We start from the raw sequence: 18,948 nt of genomic DNA, 5'->3' as shown, positions 1-18,948 counted from the left end.
CAAAGAGAGATGACACTGGTCGAGCTGGATCGGTGATTAACGAACTCAGCGATGAGCCAATTACTGGGCCCCTCTGACCCTCAGTGTGCTCACCTGTAGAATGTCGGAGTGAGGATGGAAAAGAATGCATTTCACGTGCTGACCTCAGGCCCAGCACACACGGCAGGTGCTTGAGTAAAGGGCCGTGATCACTGTTGCTAGTATCACTGGTTGCAAAGGTGTTATTATCCAACTATTATTACCCGTTGTTTTCTGGCTATCAGACTGTGGCATGGAGATGGAGTCTCTTCCTTAGAATCCTCAGTCCCTCCCTCCCAGCAATGCTCTTCTCAGCAGCCCAGTCCCTAGCCCTCTTCTGGAAGGGTCGGGGCACAGGGAGGCACCATTCAAGGATATGCTAGTTCTCTGGATAGGGATTCATTTTTGGAAGTTAGCAAAGGTAAACAGAACCATTTCTTTTGACGATGGTGGAGATTTTGCTGAGGAGGGCTGTATTTGCTACAAACAAGGGGGCGATCCCACAGTAGCAACACTAGTTTCACTGTTAGACAAGTGCCAGCTGCAGCTGCTCAGGACCCCTGCCAGCCCCGGCTGGGTTTTGTGCTGAAAGCCACACCGTCCACGCAGCTGGGGAGGAGTTCCCAGGGCCGCAGTCTACCGGGGCAGCTGGAATTGACAACCTGGGTTACAGTGAGCCCAAGAGATGAGGTTCAGGAGAAAAAGCGGGACAAAGGCCAGAGGTAGGAGAGAGTCAGCCCCAGGGCAGGAGTGTTTCTGAGCACAGCCAGGGAGGGTTTGTTATCTGATGGCTTCCTGCAGGGCTGGGAGCTTTCCTCAGTCCCCCAAGGGAGAGAGAGAGGAGGATGAAAGGGCTGCTGTCAGGGCTATAGGAAAACCCTCCTCTGTGCCACTAGGGGTGTGTTCAGGCCAGATGCAGGGGATCAGGTGATCAGATGAGTAGGCTTCGGGAAAGGGGATCGGGATCTTAGGATAAATGCCTTGGCACCCATGTGCCTTCCTTGCTATGGCCCGCACCGGTACAGGGCATGCCACAGGGATGAGGAGCCTCGTTGGAGTCCCAAGTCTTCTCCTTGGGGAAGTGTGCAGGATTTGGCTCCTTGGGTCATGAGAGGACTGGGGTCTCCACCCCACAATGGTTTTTGTTAGTCTACAAACACACTCTGATTACATCTGCTCCCTGAATGAACCCCCACTCCGCAGCCTGTGCCCTGCCCTAGTCCAGCCTGGTCCTCCCTCTGCCCAGCTGGGAGACGTGGCCCTACTGGCTGCCTTTTGCTGGGCTCGGGAAGCCATTTAGGGCACTGAGTGGTTGGCAGGGCTGGGTACTGGATCCTACATGCTGCAGACCGACCCTCCTTTGCAGATTCTGGCAGCCCATCGTTGAGTACAAGGCTGCTCATCATCTCTTAGCCTCCATAAGGTGCAGACCCCAGGGCTCAGCTCTTGGTACGCACCTCGTTCCTGCCTAAACCTACTCCCTTGGTGATCTCACCAGTCTTGTGACTTTAAATACCATCTCGAGCTGATGGCTCCTGAATGGCTCACTCCCTTACACTTCAGACTCAAACGCCCTCCTCCATCTTGTCCCCTCCACCACTGTTGTCCATCTCAAGCTCAACATGCCCCCAGTCAAGATCCAGTGAAGCAAGAAAGATTTCCCCTCCACACCTGCCCATCCTGCCAGTTTTTCCATCTTGGTTAGCAGCAACTCCAACCTTCTGCTTGCTCAGCCAAAAACTGTCGAATCACTCTTGCCTCCCATCTTCTCTCTCCCCACATCTAATGCATCAGAAACTCCTGTTGGTTCCATCTTCAAAACACACCCCGAATCTGAACCTCCTCCTCACCTCCACTGCCACCACCTGGTGCAGGCCACCGTCAACTGCTGCCTGGGCTGTTGTAGGCGCCTCCTCCCTGGTCTCTCTGCTTCTGCCCCGGCAGAGGAAGGATCCCCCTGGGCTTTGGAGACTGAATGAGGGGCAGCGGAGGGGCCTTGACCAGAGGGCTGGGGCCTCTGACACTGGAAAAGTCAGGCGTTTGTCCATCCATGACACTGCCTGCTGTGACTGCACCCTTGGGCACATGAAGGCCCATCAGCCAGGACTCCCTCTGGGGCTCCTATACCACAGGTTGTGAGACACTGACACTGGAGAACAGGGGAAGTTGGCAGAGTGTCTGCGAGTCCCTGGGCGGATCCCTGTTCTGGCAGATGGGCCCACGTGAGTGCCCAGGGCCCTTCCTCAAACCCCATCTGTGCCAGGGACAGCACACCACCCACACCATCCCACCAACTGCCCCCTGAGCTTGAGCTGTGAACTCCTCAGATTGCTCCGGAGACCCTGCTTCCAGGTGGGGCAAGCTGGGGGTGCCCCAACCACCACCGCTTGGGATCCTAACCTGAACATGATATTTTAGCATCTGGGGCTCAGGAAACTCCTGCTGAGGAGCATCCTTAGCCCTGGCCTTTCCACTGATGGGGGCACCCCGGAGCCGGGCTCACCCAGAGAGCTCCCCCAGTTTAGCCCTGGCATCGTCCAGTCTGTTGGCTCTATGTGCTCGTGAAAAGTGGGCCAGGAGCTCATGCAGTGTCAGAATGTGCCTGGGAATCTGCGGCAGGGAGAGGCAGGGGGACAGGGACAGAGGCAAGGAGAGAGACAGTGATGAAGTAAGTCAGAGAGAAAACAGCAATGTAGAGAGGGAGAGAGAGTGACCAAGTGGACGGAGAATGGTTCTCTCAGCAACCAGCACTCTCATGAGCAGGGATGAGGACGGACACCCACAGCACTTCTGATCTCAACTCTAATGTGGAGGATCTTCCAGGGTCTTGTTTGGGGCAAGAGCCCAGATCTTGATGCTCTAAGCCAGCAGGAGAAAGGGCCTGGAGGTGGGCTCAGTACCAGGAGCTCCCGCTCACCTTCCCACACTGCATGCTCTGCGGAGCTGGACAACCCTGCGGTCTGCTGGGTCAAGGGCTGGCCCTAACCCCATTCTCCAGGCAGCTCAGAGCTGGGGCCTGTTAGGGTCTGGGCTCTCCCGGCCATGGCTCCATGGTGCCCCCAGCTGTGGCTTGTTCCCAGCTGGGGCCCTCACTGCCATGGACCCCCAGAAGGCTCCCAAGGCATGTGCCCTCAAGGACAGGGCTAGGTGTCAGCTGGAACATGGGGTCAGTGAGGAAGATCTCCAGAACTCTCTCCTTGCAGTCAGTTTGGCCTCATAGTGCTTCAGCAGCTTGTCAAAGTCACTGTTCTGCTTGCAGTGGGCCAGGATCTGCAGGCTGTACTGGTAGCTGGAGACCAACTCCTGATAGAAATTGACCATGGGCAGCAGGATGTCTAATGGGTCTGCACGAGGAGTGGCTCCACAAGCCCTTGGTCACCCAACCCCACCCACAGAGGTTGAGACATAGTTCAGAGCTCCCACCCAGAGACACCCTTGACTTTGAGGATGATTCTGGCACCACTGCCCTATCCAGGGCCAGATAGTTGGCCCCAGGCATCAGGACACCATCAGAGTCACAGATCTTTATAGAGATGGGGCCCCATCTTGTCTGACACCTGTGTATTGGAAGGTCGGAGAGGGCTGTTGTGGGTGCTGTGGTGTGCCTCGCCGCCTGAAGGGTCTGAAGGGCTACCCAGCTCCGGAGTTTTGGGGGTTCAGCTGAGGCCTCCGTGGTCACTGAATTGCAGCTCCACATCCCCCTCAGCCCTGGCTCCCCCAAGAGGCCTCCCTCCCAGTGTGCCCCACCAGTGACAGAAGTGACTCATCCGAGGTCATAAGGTGAGTCAGTAGCTGGCCTGGAACCAGGTCTCCTGAGTCCTCCATTCCAGGGCTTCCCTCCACAAGACATGCCCTCCCGAGTCACGTCCCTTCAGCTGTCTGTCCCTTTATCCATTTGTCCCTGTCCTTCCACACCTCCCCAGGCTCAGCAACTTGGGTCTGCTGCTGGCCTGCTCTGTCCCAACCTCTTGGAAACACAATACCCTGCCTTCCAGCTCCCGAAAGCCCAGCCAATCTCCCCAAACCTGCCCTTCAGTACTTGATTGGCAGGGATGGGTCCACTGAAACCTCTGCTTATAAACTCCATTAAAGAAAAACATGCCTCCTTTGCAATAAACTCTAAGTGGGAGCTTACACAGGGCATTCCACTACCCATGGGACGGCACCATCACCCACACAACTACAGGAAGTGCAGACCTCGTCTTTCTAGGGCCTCTTCCCATTGTGACCTTGGGGGAAAAGCGGGGCTCTCTGACTTAGGGAAGTGAACAAGAAAATGTCACACTCAGTGTGGGAGAGGCGCGATGCAGGTGGTCCTACTGTGCAGCCCTCGGGGCCGTCAGGGCGTTGCAGTCAGCTCAGAGAGCAGTGACGCAGGGTGGAAGGAGTGGGAGCCTTGACCGTGCTTCTACCTTTTGTTTCAGTCATTCTACTTTTGGAAACCTGTCCCAAGGAGACGCTCTCTCATAGGAACATTTCAGTTGCAGAGATGAGTGTTTCTAGTAACAAAAATTTGCAACAACTTTAAGAACCAATGATGGGAGATGGCTGCATGGATGATGGCATGCTCACAGGTACTGGAGGATCATACAGCCATCAAAAAGCATACTTTCAGCATGAGAAAACACTTGTGCTATAATGTTAAGTAAAAAAACAAACACATCAAGATTCAAATTCAACATTCATATATGTGATATTATGTAAATAAAGCGGGGGGAACATCCCAAGGTCTGTGCATAGAAAAAAATTTGAAGAAAACACAACAAAGTGTTTACAGTGGTTATCTTTGGGAAGGAGAACTATGGTTGGTATAGCTTTGAACATTTTCTGATTCTCTAGATTGTCAAATTTTCTCAAATGGGTTCATATACATAATTTTTAAAAGGGAAAAGTAGATAAGGAACTAAAAATATATCACTTCCTCCTAGAAAAACAGCTTTTGCCAACTTGTCTTTCCTCTTCTGCTCCCTCTGAGGGATTCTGTGTGTTTTAAGGTGTGTTTTACACCCCGGGAGGATGGAAGAGCTGCCAGCCTGGAGGAGTGGGCCCTGGAGAGGGACTTCTCAGGTGGATTTTGGTGCAGGTGGGGCTGGGGACCTCTACCAGGGCTGCCTCCTCACCCAGATCCCAGAGGGCCAGCTGGAGATGCAGGTCTTCAGGCCTTGGTCAAGATCTGGTGCAAACACACGATGGCCTCACTGACAGAGGAACCACAGGGTAAGCTCCGGCCACGGAGTTCCTGCCCCTCCAAGACCTCGCCCACAAGTCCAGCAGAGCTGAGGGGACTAGGGAGAGGGCAGGGGCTGCCACCACCGGTGGGACTCGAGCAGCCTTTCTCAAGTGACACCTTATGTGAAAACACCATCAGCGGGATGGACTATGTAACTTGTGGCCCACTGCAGAGAAAATATGCAGGACCCCTTCTTAAAAAATGACAAAATTTCAAGATGGTGACAGCAGAGCACTAAACCAAACATAGACTTTTCTAAACATGGATCACACGCCCCAGAAGCTGGCAGAGGACGGGAGCTGCTCTCGCTGCCAGCCTTCCTGGCACCCTCAGTGTCCACCTGCTGCGGTGACCCCAAGGGATCTTAGAGGAACTCAGGGCTCTGGAGAATTCAGAGGAAATGCCACTGATGATGTGAAAAGAGCTAGGGCTTGAGACCCACACAGATCAGGCTCAAATCCACCTTATCCTGCTTCTCAGCTGTGTGACCTCCAGCAAGATGCCTAATATCTCTGAACCTCAGGTCTTTCCTGTAAAATATGAAGGTGAAATGATGTCACTCCTGTAAGTAATGGGACAATTTGAGGGCCTGGTACAGAGAAGTTGCTCAGTAAAGACTACCTCTCGACCACCCCCTTTTGTGGGGACAACTTAGAAAAGCAAAAACACCCAGATTCTCCCAAGCACATGCCCTGTCACCACCTAAAGATCCCTGGGTATCATGCCTTCTCACTGGCAGCTTAGCACCAGGTTGGGTAATGGGCCTCTGAGCACCCCTGGCAGCCACATTTTCCGTGGCTCCCCTCCCAGCACCCTCTTCCCCGCCCATGCTCCCCAGCCAGCCAGCTCCAGAACACAGCCCGAGTCTCCTCCCTCAGGATGAGCTGTAAGGATACCAGAGAGACTTCCTGCAGCCCCCTCCCCTCCCAACTGTTCCTCCTCTGTTCTTGTTCATCACCCTCAGCTCCTACCACCCTGGAGACCTGGGAACCACCCCAATGTGTCTGGTGTTTGAGCTGAACGACAGAGGGGAAGCCAAAGGGACTCTGTCGTGCACCCCATTTGTAGACAGGAAAACAGACCCAGAGAGAAAGCGTGAAGCCCCCGGGAGTCAGGGCAGCCCCAGCGTAGGAGCCTGTCCTCATATCCCTGCAGTGGTCTCTGTCTTTCTCTGCCACATCAGATGCCCCTCCCTAGTCCCATTCTCCACGTGTGCTCTCTGCTCCCTCCCTCTATGATGACCCAGCACTTTGGGTGTTGGAGTCCCCTGGTGCTTTCCTCTTCTGTGAGCTGCCACGGGGCTGTCTCCTCTCCCAGCAGTTTGTGCCCTGAGGGCAAACCCCCACCTTGGGGTCTCATTCTCTCAGTACAACAAGAGCAGGGGTGGAACGTGCTTAGTGGGCACAGAGACACACTTGAGCTGTGTGGCACACGTCCAAAGATAGTAGCTCAGGAAATCACAAACATGCCACAGAGCCAGCTCCCCTCCCTTTCCAGGGCATGTGGCTTTGTCCCCTCAAGGCCACTTGCTGAAGCACAGGATGAATGGGCTCTGACAATTGACGGAATGGAGCACTTTGAAAGCAAAATGGGACAGTTAGCCACTCTCCACTTCCGGGTTGCTAAAACTACACCAGCCTGTGCTTGAAGAGCGGCTGAAAATATCTAATGGAGAAATATTCAGTGTCAATGCAAGCTTTTCTATTTTTTCCATTCTCTGAGAACCTAGGCACATGAAATAATGGCTGTTCTTGGATCTGAACTCTAAAGAACTAAGGGACTCACACACAGGCTCATGGAGAGCTCAGAGACACGTGGATGCCCAACCAGCACCCTCACTGCCCTGATTTCATCACCCCCATGCCAGTCTGCTCTCTTTGCCAGTTCTGGGATTTGCACGTGGTAGCCTTTTCTCTTTAGGATTGTGGGGTATGCGTGTGGGTGTGGGTGTGTGGGTAAATGTAGTCTGTACGTAAAACTGATGGCGCTCTTCTCAGAGGCATCTACAGGACATCTACTCCCCTGGGACCAGAGCAAAAACCAGATGCAGTCAGGTCAGATGCTCTGCTGCCTGCACAGGCAACACTGGCAGTCTGGGAGTCTGATTTAAGGATTGTGCTGGGTGGGCAATGCTCTGGAGAGCTGTGAGCTTGGAGACCTTGCAGAAGCCTTGGGCCACGGCCCACCCCTGCTAGGAGCCAATGTCAGGATGGCCGCAGGAACCCCAGCCCCTCTGAGATCACAGAGACAGCCTTTCTCTTATCCTGAAGGTTCCTTCTGAGGATGCATTTGCTTTGGATCCAGGTTGGCTTGGCTGACGTCCAAGGCCTGCTCAGTTGACCTTTGTCAATGATGACCACGGAGAGTTGGGAATTCGGCTTATTATCCCAACTCGCTGGCTAGAGTCCAGCTCTGGCTACCCAACCTGGCTCAATGTCGGGCGTCTCAGCTGAGCCCTGCCCACTTGCCATCCCACAGTCTGGCCTTCTTGGCCCATCAGAGGCAAACCCTCATTTGCCGCATCCCTCGGCGGCACTGCTCGTTCGCTCCTGCCCCACCACAGTCCCCTCTCTGGAGACAGTGTCTTTAATCCAGAATGCATTTAGTCGGTGCAGTCATTGATGGAGGAATTAGTCCATGGTTTTCTCTCTTTTGTTAGCAGTCAAGGTTTTGCTAAAGATCTCTGTACTTCCTGTTTTTCAAACAGCTGCCACACAACTCAGTTCTCTCTCCTTCCTTCTCCATTCCCTCTGGCCTCTTCCAAGCCTAAGAGATGCCCATCTCTGTCTCCCTTTGTGCCAATCCTGTCAGCATGTCCTGATGGAGCTCGTGTGGTGGCACCATGCTGGGCATGGGTGAGACAGCCAGAGGGGGATAAGTCAGATCCCTTCACTGGAGGAGTTTCCAGCCTAAGAAAAGGGTCAGAAACCCACAGAGGTAACTTATACTCCAACAAGGTGAGGCCAGAACAGAGGTGGGCCCCTAATGCAGTGGGAGGGTCTCACCATGGAATCCACAAGTGCTACTCAGAGGTTTTGAAGGACAAAACAGGAGCCCAATTGGGCTGGCCCCGTGCTGTGGTAGTTAAGTGCATGAGCTCCGCTGCTGGTGGCCCGGGATCCAAACTGATGCACCGCTTGTCATGCCATGCTGTGGTTGTGTCCCATATAAAAGTGGAGGAAAATGGGCACAGATATTATCCCATGGCCAGTCTTTCTCAGCAAAAAGTGGAAGATTGGCATGGATGTTAGCTCAGGGCTGACCTTCCTCACAAAAAAAAAAAAAAGAAACTCAACATGTGTGCTAGAGTATAGAAGGAATTGGAGCAGAAGGGATGATGTGAACAAAGATGCAGAGTACAACAGGGTGTTGAGTTCAGGGCAGCAGGGGTGGGGATGGCAGGAGGAACATGGGAAACAGGACTCAAGGCATGGAGTGGGCCCTGCAGAGAGGCTGCCTGGGGAGGGTCAAGGTGGCCCTCTCCATGTCAAAGTTGGTTTGTAAACATGATCCCAAGGCTACAGTTTTACCACAAACCCTGAACTGAAGATCTGTGCAGTTTCTTGCAGAGTCAGCCTTCCAGGATTCTGAGTGCTCCCAAGCCAGGAAAATACCATGACCACCTCTAAATTCCTACCCTTCCCTTTGGGCTGCCTGAGCCGTCCCAACTTACTTCCAATCATAAATGGGAGAAAAATAACTATTAAAACAATGAAATGGTGCCAAACTGAGGATTCTAGAGGAGGGAAGGATTCTTCTCAGAAGAGGATGTTCCCTTTGTTTTAGATGGTCCTTGTAGCTTTTTGGTTACAAAAGATGAAGCCCAAGAGGACTCTTTAGATGGGAGAGAAGAGACTGAGCAGAGCTGGACAGTTTTGCTTAATAACTTTGCTTTTGTTTGGGTGTGATCTCCCGTTACCTCTAGGGAGAGTTGGCTGCTGGTGGGGGCTCTGAGTGTAGAGGGTATAGAGGGAGTAGAGACAGGGCCAGTGTCCTCGATGTCTGACCTGTGCACAGCCTGCTAAGAAGGGTCTAATGCCTGGTTTAAGGCTCTGCTGTTGTTGCCTTGAAATTCTTAAGAGCCCTGCATTTTCAATTTGCACTGGGCCCAGCAAAGTATTTAGCTGATCCTGAAAAAAGGTGTAGACAAGGGTATATTGGTAAAGGATTAATGACCAGCTCTCTGAAAGAAAAACTCTGACTGGTAGCACTGGCCAATTTCCATGCTGTAAACATTCCTACCTTGGCCCATTTTAAGCTACCAAAGAGTGAATAACAAGCTTGCAAGATTCTTGAAAATTTCACAACCGACTTGCAAGTTGGTGTGAGCCAGCTCCAGCACATCACTGGATGTAAGGCGAGGGTCTTGGCAGATAAAGGGATTATGAACACCCCCACCACCACCAAAATGACAGTTGGGAGAGTGTGGAGAGAGGCCAGCGTGAGGAGAGGAGGTCAGCAAGAAATCCCTGTAGCAGGAAAGGCTGAGCGACAGGAGGGCAAGGATGTCTTCTATTCAGCTTTCAGCTGTTTTCTGTTTCAGTACTGGAAACCCCCTCGAGTGCATCTAAGCCTTTCAGAAAGTCTGGTCCATACTTGGCCCATGTTGAGGGCTTGGGGAGTGAAGGAGGAGCCAGCTGGGTGTCATTAGGGCTTTCCTGGATACTCTGGTTCTCCTCCTGGGTCAGGGCAGGACTGTACTGCCCAGGGCCCTGAAGTCGGGTGCGGTCATGTGACTCGCTGTGTCCAATAAAACTTGAGCAGAGTTGTCAGGCATCATTTGCCACATTCCTTCCCCTGCCCTGGGACTGGTGAATTTCCTGATGGTGGGAGCCCCGTCAGCCTGTGTCCCTGACTCTGAGTGAGAATTTTGTGGAGCAGAACACACAATGGACACACAGTGTGAGAGAGAAAGCATTCTTTGTTGTTTTAAGCCTCTGAGACTTGGGGGCTGTTTGTAATTGCAGCAGAATCTAGTTCCATCTGACGGACACATGGAGCGACCACAAGGGGGTAAGGAGCAGTCAAGACTGAGTGAAGACTGGCACTGTGAAAGGTGATACAAGAAGCCAGGAGAGCAGAATTGGAAGCCAGATGTGGCCAGGAAAATGGAAGACCCTGAAAATCCTCAGGAATACGTGGGATGGGGCTTGAGGAAGTTTTCTGGCTATCAGGTGACACAGTGTTTCCTGAATATGCACATTTTATATGGCCCGTCTCCCCAGCAAGGAAGGAATAACGTGTGTGGCAGGCACAGGTCAAGGATCTACAGCCAGGAGACCCAAAGTTAAGCCTGGATTCCAGCGCTGGAAGTGACCTTGGAGTGACCTTGGATAAGTCCTTTCCTCTTCTGTGGACCTCTCAGTTCTCAGATCCCTCCCAGCTCTGACATTCTATGACCCTCTGTCTTTGTCACGGGCGTCACTCATCACTTACTTGGCTCCTCAGCACCTCCTGCCTACCTGATGGCCTACTTCTTGGGAAATGGGCTCTGTTTCAACTTCCTGGAGCCCCTCCAGAACATACAAGTGCCCTCTGCTCTGCAGGGTGTGCGTGTGTGTGTGTGTGTGTGTTTGTGTGTGAGAGAGAGAGAGAGAGAGAGTGAGAGTGAGTGAGTGAGGGAGTGAGAGAGAGAGAGAGAGAGAGAAAGACTACAGCCAGAAAGGTTTACCAAGCTGATCTTGCAAAGTCTTACTTAGGGGCCGGCTACATGGCTTAGTGGTTAAGTGCACCCGCTGCGCTACTGGTGGCCCGGGTTCGGATCCCGGGTGCGCACTGACGCACCGTTCGTCCAGCCATGATGAGGCGGCGTCCCACATACGACAACTAGATGGATGTGCAACTGTGATATACACTTATGTACTGGGGCTTTAGGGAGAAAAAGGAGGACTGGCAATATATGTTAGCTCACAGCCGGTCTTCCTCAGCAAAAAGAGGAAGATTGGCATGAATGTTAGCTCAGGGCTTATCTTCCTCACACACACACAAAAAAAGCCTTACTTTAAAATATCGTTTTCCCTGGAGAGTAATATACTCAGTTGGAAACGTTGCTCCTAATTCTCACCACAAAGGCCTCTGCTGCCACGCTGACACAAACACACACACACACACTTTCACCAAAACTGACCAGTTTTGTGCTCTCCAGCACCAGAGAGGGCCCTGCCCTTTGCACCCACCCCTTCTCTGGCCTACCAACCCCCGAAAACTTTCAAGGCCATATGCGATATGAACCCATACCTTCTTTGGCCATAAAATGACTCGTTTTCTACCTGGGTTCACACTGCAAACTATATTATGGTGCCCATCACACTCTACCACAATCAGACCTTAAGGCTAGAAGCTTCCATCTCTTTGCTGCCTCCCACAGAACCTGATGTCCATTCATTCATCAAGTCCTTACAGAGTACCTACTATGTGCGAGGCAGAAGGGACAGAGTGATAAAGGACACCCCTGCCTTCAAGGAAGTCCCACCAGACCAGGTGAGGGACAGACACCTGAGGAGCCGGCTCTGCCATGGCATGCTGAGGGTGGGAAAGCTGTGGCAGCAGGGGTCATGGAGCACATTCTGGGATGAGAGTCCCCAGGAGGAGGCTTTGAGCTTGGTAGGATTCCACCAGGCAGGGAAGCGTGGGGGTGGAAGGGGCACTCCATACAGAAGCCCCAGCATATGCAAAGGCCAAGGTGTGCACAGCTCATGACCGGGGACACTGGCTGGAGCCCCGAGTGATGGGGTAAGAGGAGCCTGGGGAAGAGGATGAGGCAGTGGTCAGCAGATTTTAGGCAGTTAGAGAATGAGTGAGTGAGTGAATGACCCCCTTGATCATGAAGCCAGTAACCTGGTACTGGTCCTTAGACCTATTCCTTCGTCCTTAGCAAGGACTCAGCTTGGTTTCAGGGCTATGTGTAGGGCTAGGATAGATCTCAGAATGAACTAGATGGTTTAGACATGGGACAAGCCCCGATCCCAGGACCCACAAGTAGAGTGGCAAGACTGGCAAGCAGACACACAGACCTGGGTTCTAGTCCTGGCTCTGCCACCTCCCAGCTGTGTGAGCTTGGTCAGGTGCCTTGAGTTCTCTGAGCCTGCTTCCTCGTTCCAACCTATGAGGATGGTTATGGGGACTGACTAAGAAAGCATCTCTGACAGTGCCTGCTGCAGTGTAGAGGAGGTGTGTGGAATCTGAAACTTTTGTTCAAGCTCAAGTTTCAAGCTGATGTGATCATTAGTTCAGAGCTTGACAGCGGCACCATAAGGTGGAATTAGCAACTTCAGAGCGTTGAACATTCTAGGCAGAGCTGGCTTCAAGGGCGTGTGATGGAGTCCTGTGCTCAGAAGGCCCCATGCTTGGGGCTTCAAGTTCTGCAGTTGCAACCTTGAAGTTATTATTTCTCTTTGAATTTGTTTTCATGAGAAACATCTGATGGAACAATGGAGCACACCCCAGGGGCTTGGAGCCTCAGCCCTCATGTGTTCCTGCCTACTGTTGCCTCCCTGGGATGGTGTCTCAGCTGCTTGCTCCTCACATGCCGGCACCCCCAGAACCCATGACCTCCTCTATCCTCTGTCTGGGAGCAAATGGGTGGAGTCAGCCAGGAAGACTCACATTCCACAGTGAGTCACCCTCCACCTTCTGCAGGGGCCTTGGGGTAGGTGCAGAAATGGCGGGTGCAGTGAACACCCGATCCTGTCTCAGGGCAAGGCAAGGAGACAATGCCTGGGCACTAGGTGGGTGACTCAGCAGGGGCATCTTGCCCACCCCTCATCTAGGTACCAAGTGTATCATGGCACAGAGTTTAGAGGAGGTTGAAGGTTGATATTGGGGGGTTGCCTGTCTGCCATGGGTGGGTTGGTGGGCTGTGAGAAGGGGAGGTCGACTTCCCCGAATCCACCCAAGGCCTTGCATTTTTCCCTTGCATCAGGCCCTACAAATCATGCAGCCAACCCTGGTTAGAATCTGTTTCCATTTTCCCATCCTCAGCTCAGAGTCCACGGTCCTTATGTGATGTGGCCAAATTGCTCTGAGCATCTGATGCGCACTGGTGAGATGAGGGGGGGAGAGGCAATCACATCATTCGGCGCTGGGGTAGACAGCTGGTGAGGGGCATCTAAGGGACAGAGAGCCAGCGCCTCCCAAGCTTTAATGTAAATGGCAATCGACTGGGATGTTGTGAAAGTGCAGATTCTGATTCTGGAGGTCTGTGCAGGGCCTGAGATTCTGCATTTCTAACATGCTCTTGCTTCATGGACCACATTTTGAGTAGTGAAGTTCTAGAAGCCTTAACCTAGGAACAGCGTGGCCTCCAGACTGATGCCCGGCAAGCCCCTGTAGGAGCTCTTATGACAGGCAGAGGGAACGACTGCTTAGAACTTAGCCAGCAGCCCACACTGTGATGACTCACCAGTAACTCTGTGTCCCCGGACACTTCAGCTGATAATGTGGGAATGCTTAGTCAATGTGGTCATCAGCAGAGTAATTAAAAACTCGCCCATAAATAACCTCACTCAATCCTCACAACTTTATCAGGCAAGTATAAAAAGGCTGCTTTATAGATGAAGGAATTGAGGCACAGATGATGGGGGGATGTACTCTAGGTTGCAACCGTCAAGTGGCAGAGGTAGGATCTGAACTCAGATCTGGCTAAGGCCCTTCCCACTCTGCCAGCATCACTAAATTTAAGTTTCTAGGCTGGCATAGCTGTGGCTGGAAGCTGGTCCCCCTGCCCATCATGTGCTCCCCCGATCTTGCAGGAGCCCAGAGTGTGAGGTGTTTGGCCTGTGCCCTGGGCCCCCTGGCCAGCCTCCTCTGCACCCCTAGCCAGCAGTCACCTCTGCCTTCAGCCACTCGATATTGATCTCCCCATCCTCGATCTGCTGCCGTAGCTGCTTGGCTACTGTCTTCTCGTCTCCATGATCTGCAGCAGGTGCAGGTACTTCTGCATCAGCTCTTCACACTCCCTGGCCAGGGTCTGGTAGACGTGGACAGACAGATGTGGTAAGACACTGCCTTCTTGTCCCCCAAGAGATCCAACCAGAAATGGGGCTCTGCCACTGACTGCAATTAGGAGATGGTCCTGACTCCCAGATATGGTGTGCGGGGCATTGACCTGGCTGCTGTGCTGTTACTGACTGCTCTGGCTCCTTCTCCAAATCCTGTCTCACATTCTGACCTCTGGTCCTCTAACTGATCCTGTTCTCTCCCCTCTCCCTCCGATCCACATCCTAGGGCCTTTGTACAGGCTCACTCTCTTGTTAGACATAATGCATCTGCTGACTTGAAGTTAAAGTCAATGCTCAAATTGAACAACAAGGATGTGACAGCACATCTGTTTACAACATGGTTCACTGAATATTTTGAGTCCACTGTTGAGACCTACCACTCAGAGAAAGAGATTCCTTTCAAAATATGACTGCTCACTGGCAAGTGCTGGGGTTCCCATGGAGAGACTGATGTTGGTGTGTGCCCCCCTCCACACACGCACCAAAGTTAGGAAAAGTCTTATGACTCGCATAATAGAGGTCTCTGAGGAGAGCAGGGCCAGAATCTGAAGTAGCTCTGAAATGGCTTGAGGGAGCAAGGAAAGGAGCCTGGTCTGGGTTTTTGTTGTGGTTGGAGGTTTTAAAGAAAAATTATTTAATGACACCTGTCAAAGATGGTAAGGCATATTTTATTCAGAACCACTGTGATACGTAGGGACCACCGTGATGGGATTCACAGCGGGGGAGAAATGAGATTGGACTCTACTCTGAATGCAGCATGGGCAAGTGGGAATTCATGGCCAGGCAGCATGGTGGGGGTCACAGGATGGAAAATTACTAAGAGAAAAAACAAGTGTTGGGGTTTCTGGCTAACCTGACCTAACAGGATTCTTACCAAAGAGAGGCCAGAGTGATCAGACACCACCTGAGGGATGGTGGAGGAGGAGGAGGAGCCTGAGCAGATCTCGATGGTGATCAGACATACGGGTGGGTGTTCTGGTTAAACTGAATTAGCAAGGTTCTTGCTAAAACTGGATTTTACAAGGAAGTGTACAGACAGGCCTACAAGAAGGTTCAGGAGCCTGACTAAAGTTTGGTCAAAGCAAGAAATCTTTGCCAGGCGTGAGACCAGGGCAAGAGTTCTGCACACAGACAGGGATTGTGTGGTTGGATCCGAAGCCAGTTCCAGAGAAGGGACTTCTTAATCCTGGTGGGGAAGGAAAAAGCCTCCCAAGAACCATTGCCCCAGCCCCGCCCAGCACGCCCCTCCCCTCCCTGACTCCCTGCTGCCCCTCCTGCCCCAACAGCCATGGGCTTGTCAGGCCAGCGCCAGAGCACCGAGGGCGGATGGAAAGAGCGTCCAGACCCGCAGGGACCTGGTTGTCAGACGCACCGGTCTCACTATGGGAGCTGCCCCCACCCGCTCCACCTGAGGAGCTGCTCCCCCCGACGGCCCCGCCCCAAACCATGCCAGCCAGTCCCAGCGGCTAAGAGTCCAGGCGAGCACAGTCTTCCATGCTGACCGGTGCAGGTGCCCCTACCCGCGTCCCTCTCCCCGCTGCCCAGGAGAATGAGCAGAATGTGATGCTCAACCACTGGGGCCAATCCAGGTGAGCAACGTGGGCAGGGCCAGAAGTGTGGGCGGAAGTGCATCGGTCGCCATCTTGGCGTCCGGCGGGGCCCCTCTCGGAGGGCCGGCCACATTCTCCCTCCCCCCTCGGTCTGGGTCATTTGCTATGAACACCGCAGCAGCGACCCATCAGGGCAGCGGAACAGACGCGTTTTGGCAGCGCTACCCCAGGGTGGGTGCATCAGGCAGCAGTTTGCCTAGGCCCACAGATGTGGCCATCTTGCTTTACGGAGGACAGATGGGCACGCGCCGCCATCTTGCCATCCTGCGGGGCGTGGGGACCAGCTCCCACTTGCTGCACAGTGTCGCTTTGAGCCCTACTCTTGTGGCAGTCCCACTGTGGGGCGGAGAAGAGGGGGCCGGAGCCTGGCAGCATGACAGCCTGAGGCCCGGGATGGTGATCACTGCACTGCCACGAACTGCTCCCACCACTGGGCAACGAGGAGAAACAGCCATCTCATTCCACAGGTAACCAGCTGCTGCCGCCCAGTCAGACCCCTGGTGTTCCAGCCCAAGGCAGGCAGCACTCTGTGCTTGGGGCCTCGGGGCCGGTCCAGAAGGTGAGTGAGCGCCGGGCGCTATGTGGCCTTGGTCTGTGCCACTGTCTCTGCTCTGGGCACCTCGGGCCACTGCGGCCATCCCATGGCCACTGGCACCCACCTTATGGCCTCCACCACACTGTCACCCCCACCCCCTGGCCACTCTGCTCTCCACTGATTCAGGCTGGGGCCAACAATGTCAAGAAACAGGGTATTCTGGAAACACTCTTTCTTAGGTCACTATCTTCTTGCATTTGCCATGACTTTTCTGCTCTTTTGATGGCAGGGAGCCTGCCTTGATCTCTGAGATCAGGAATGTGGCTGAGCAAATGCAGCTTCTACCTCCAAATTGACACGCCTCTCAGATGCTCTGTTGCTAGAAGGGTCCTGGCAGTGCAGGGAAAGGTGGCTCTGCACTGGAGGTGAGTCCTGGAGAGGCGTCTGACTCTGCAGATTCTGCATGTGACAGCATCCTGGGTGGAGGAGGTTGCAACCCACTCCTCACTGGGAGGCTTACCCTGGGGACTCAGGGAAGGGGCTCCTCTCTTCACTTCTTCCTTGGGATCCCACAGCAAGATGAGGGGTTTGCCTTCCCTTTGGCCTGGCTCCCTTCATGAGGGCTTCTGGAATTCAGCCAGTTGAGTGAGTCCTTTCCTGCAGACTCTGCAATGGAGGTCCCAGAACAGTGCACTGAAGACATTCTACTTTGAAAACCTCCTGGCAGATCCTTTTGTTTCATGTTGCAGGTTGTTATTGAATATTTAAAGACCTGAATGCCACTTGTTGTCTTTAGTCTTATTCAAAGTTAACAGTGGTTTGTTTTAAGTCGGAAGTTGTTACAATCCATCCAAAGAACTAGTAATGTGAGCTTGTTTCAGAAGTCAGAGAACATGCTTTCTTGACAGTTTCCTTCAGAGTCTGTGTCCCAAAAGTTTTGTTACTGTTTTTGAGAATGATGCAAAACACTACAGAGAAGGTTGCTCTTGGCATGTGTCATTGTTTAACGTGGTATGGGGGCAAAGGAAGTGGGGGTCCTTTTGTAACTTGTCACAAAGCATTGAGAAATGTTAGAAGGTCAGGTTGCTTGGAACTCCCTGAGGACCTAGTATCCACTCGGCCTCATGAGGGTTAGATGAACTCAGGAGGAGAAGAAAGCCTCGAGAGAGACCCCCTTCCTCCCCATGTGCATAGTTTTCTCTAAATAGAGATTTTACCTTAATGAGGAGAAAAGATTATGAAGTGTCTTGGTCAGTACATTTCAGGGGCTGGTTGCTTGGTACAGGAAGCAGTTTTCCTCCTGGTAGTGGAAGGACAGGAGGAACACAGAACCACAGCTCTTGGGGCTGACCTCCTCTTGGCGGCAGTCCTGCATCCTCGGCTGCTTGAGTAGAGCTGGGGCCAGGCGCCCTGCTGAGTGCCTGGGAGGCTCTGCTGGCCAACACCTGGCCTGGCTTTGAAATAGGGGGACCAATCCTCCCCATTTTAGCACCCAAAGTCCTGCATCCCAGGGACAGCAGGAGGGTTGGACAGCCATGAGCTTCTAGGAACTATTTCTGAGGCTTCCTGAAGCCTTTCGTGTTGTCTTGGTGCCATCCTGTGCTCTCTGCCCGAGCATCTTTGTTCCTACAGGGCACTTACCACAACCTGGGAGAAGGTCTTCACCTTCCTTCCTTCTCTGCCCTACAGATGGTCAGCTCCTTAAGGTAGACAGTGGGTCTTTCATCTTTCTATTACAGTAATAACTTGCAAGCAGAGGTGTTCCTTAAAACTTTACTAAAGTTTTAAATGGGCAAAATTCCTAAGTGTGGGTGTTCCCAAAAACACTTGTTTTGCTTTTATAATTGATTATTTTAGGGGGAGACATTTAATTCTTTCTTTTTAATTACTTTTTCATGTATCCTTGCAGGCTCCACATAAAGGACTCAAAACGTCTTGTCCAGTTGCTAAAAGTTGTTCACAGGGATGACTGGACCCTATTAAGTATTCTTTCATCTGTAGTGAACATTTCACCAAAAAAAACTCTTGAACAGGCTGGAGGGTCAGTACTACATGTTAAAGCCCACGGCCTTGCCCTCCATCTTCCACCTGACTGAGAAGGAGGAGCTGAAGGCCACTGCCGCCCCAGAAGAAATGAGACCAAGATAGCCGCCAGGGACAAGAGGAACATGCCAGTGAAGCAGATGGGAAAGGAGCTTCAGGTTCATCCTCATCCTCGAGGGAAAACCTGAGGGCCCAGGAAGGGTCCCGCAAATTGAAGCGAGCCCTTCTGCAGGGCAAACCCGAACCCAATGCCACCCAGGAAGCCACCAGTCAGGAGCGGGCAAAGAGTCTCTGGAAGGAACTCCAGGAGACAGTGTGGTCTCCACAGCGTGAGGCAGCCAGGGAGATGCAAACAGGTCTGCTGTAGATGCTGGCGATGAGACCGCCTCTTCCCAGCCAGGGCCTGCTGGATAAGAGTGGCATTTCCGTGGGTGACTTTATCCCTCAGGATCTGAGGCATGCAGATTTATTGGCTGGCATCCTTCTTACAGTTTCTCCTCAGCACACACTCAA

At 52.8% G+C, this 18,948-nt stretch overlaps 1 protein-coding gene across 1 annotated transcript in view; it reads left to right on the top strand.

The window, feature by feature from the left end:
* Positions 1-18,948, top strand: part of LOC131420735 (ral guanine nucleotide dissociation stimulator-like) — a 132,665-nt gene that overhangs the window by 84,257 nt on the left and 29,460 nt on the right. The gene's annotated exons all lie outside the window — the stretch shown is intronic.

This window comes from Diceros bicornis, chromosome 24, assembly GCF_020826845.1.
Source record: "Diceros bicornis minor isolate mBicDic1 chromosome 24, mDicBic1.mat.cur, whole genome shotgun sequence".
NCBI classification, from domain to species: Eukaryota; Metazoa; Chordata; class Mammalia; order Perissodactyla; family Rhinocerotidae; genus Diceros; species Diceros bicornis.
The sequence above is the reverse complement of the archived record's forward strand: the minus strand, read 5'-3'. Positions and strand labels throughout refer to the sequence as shown.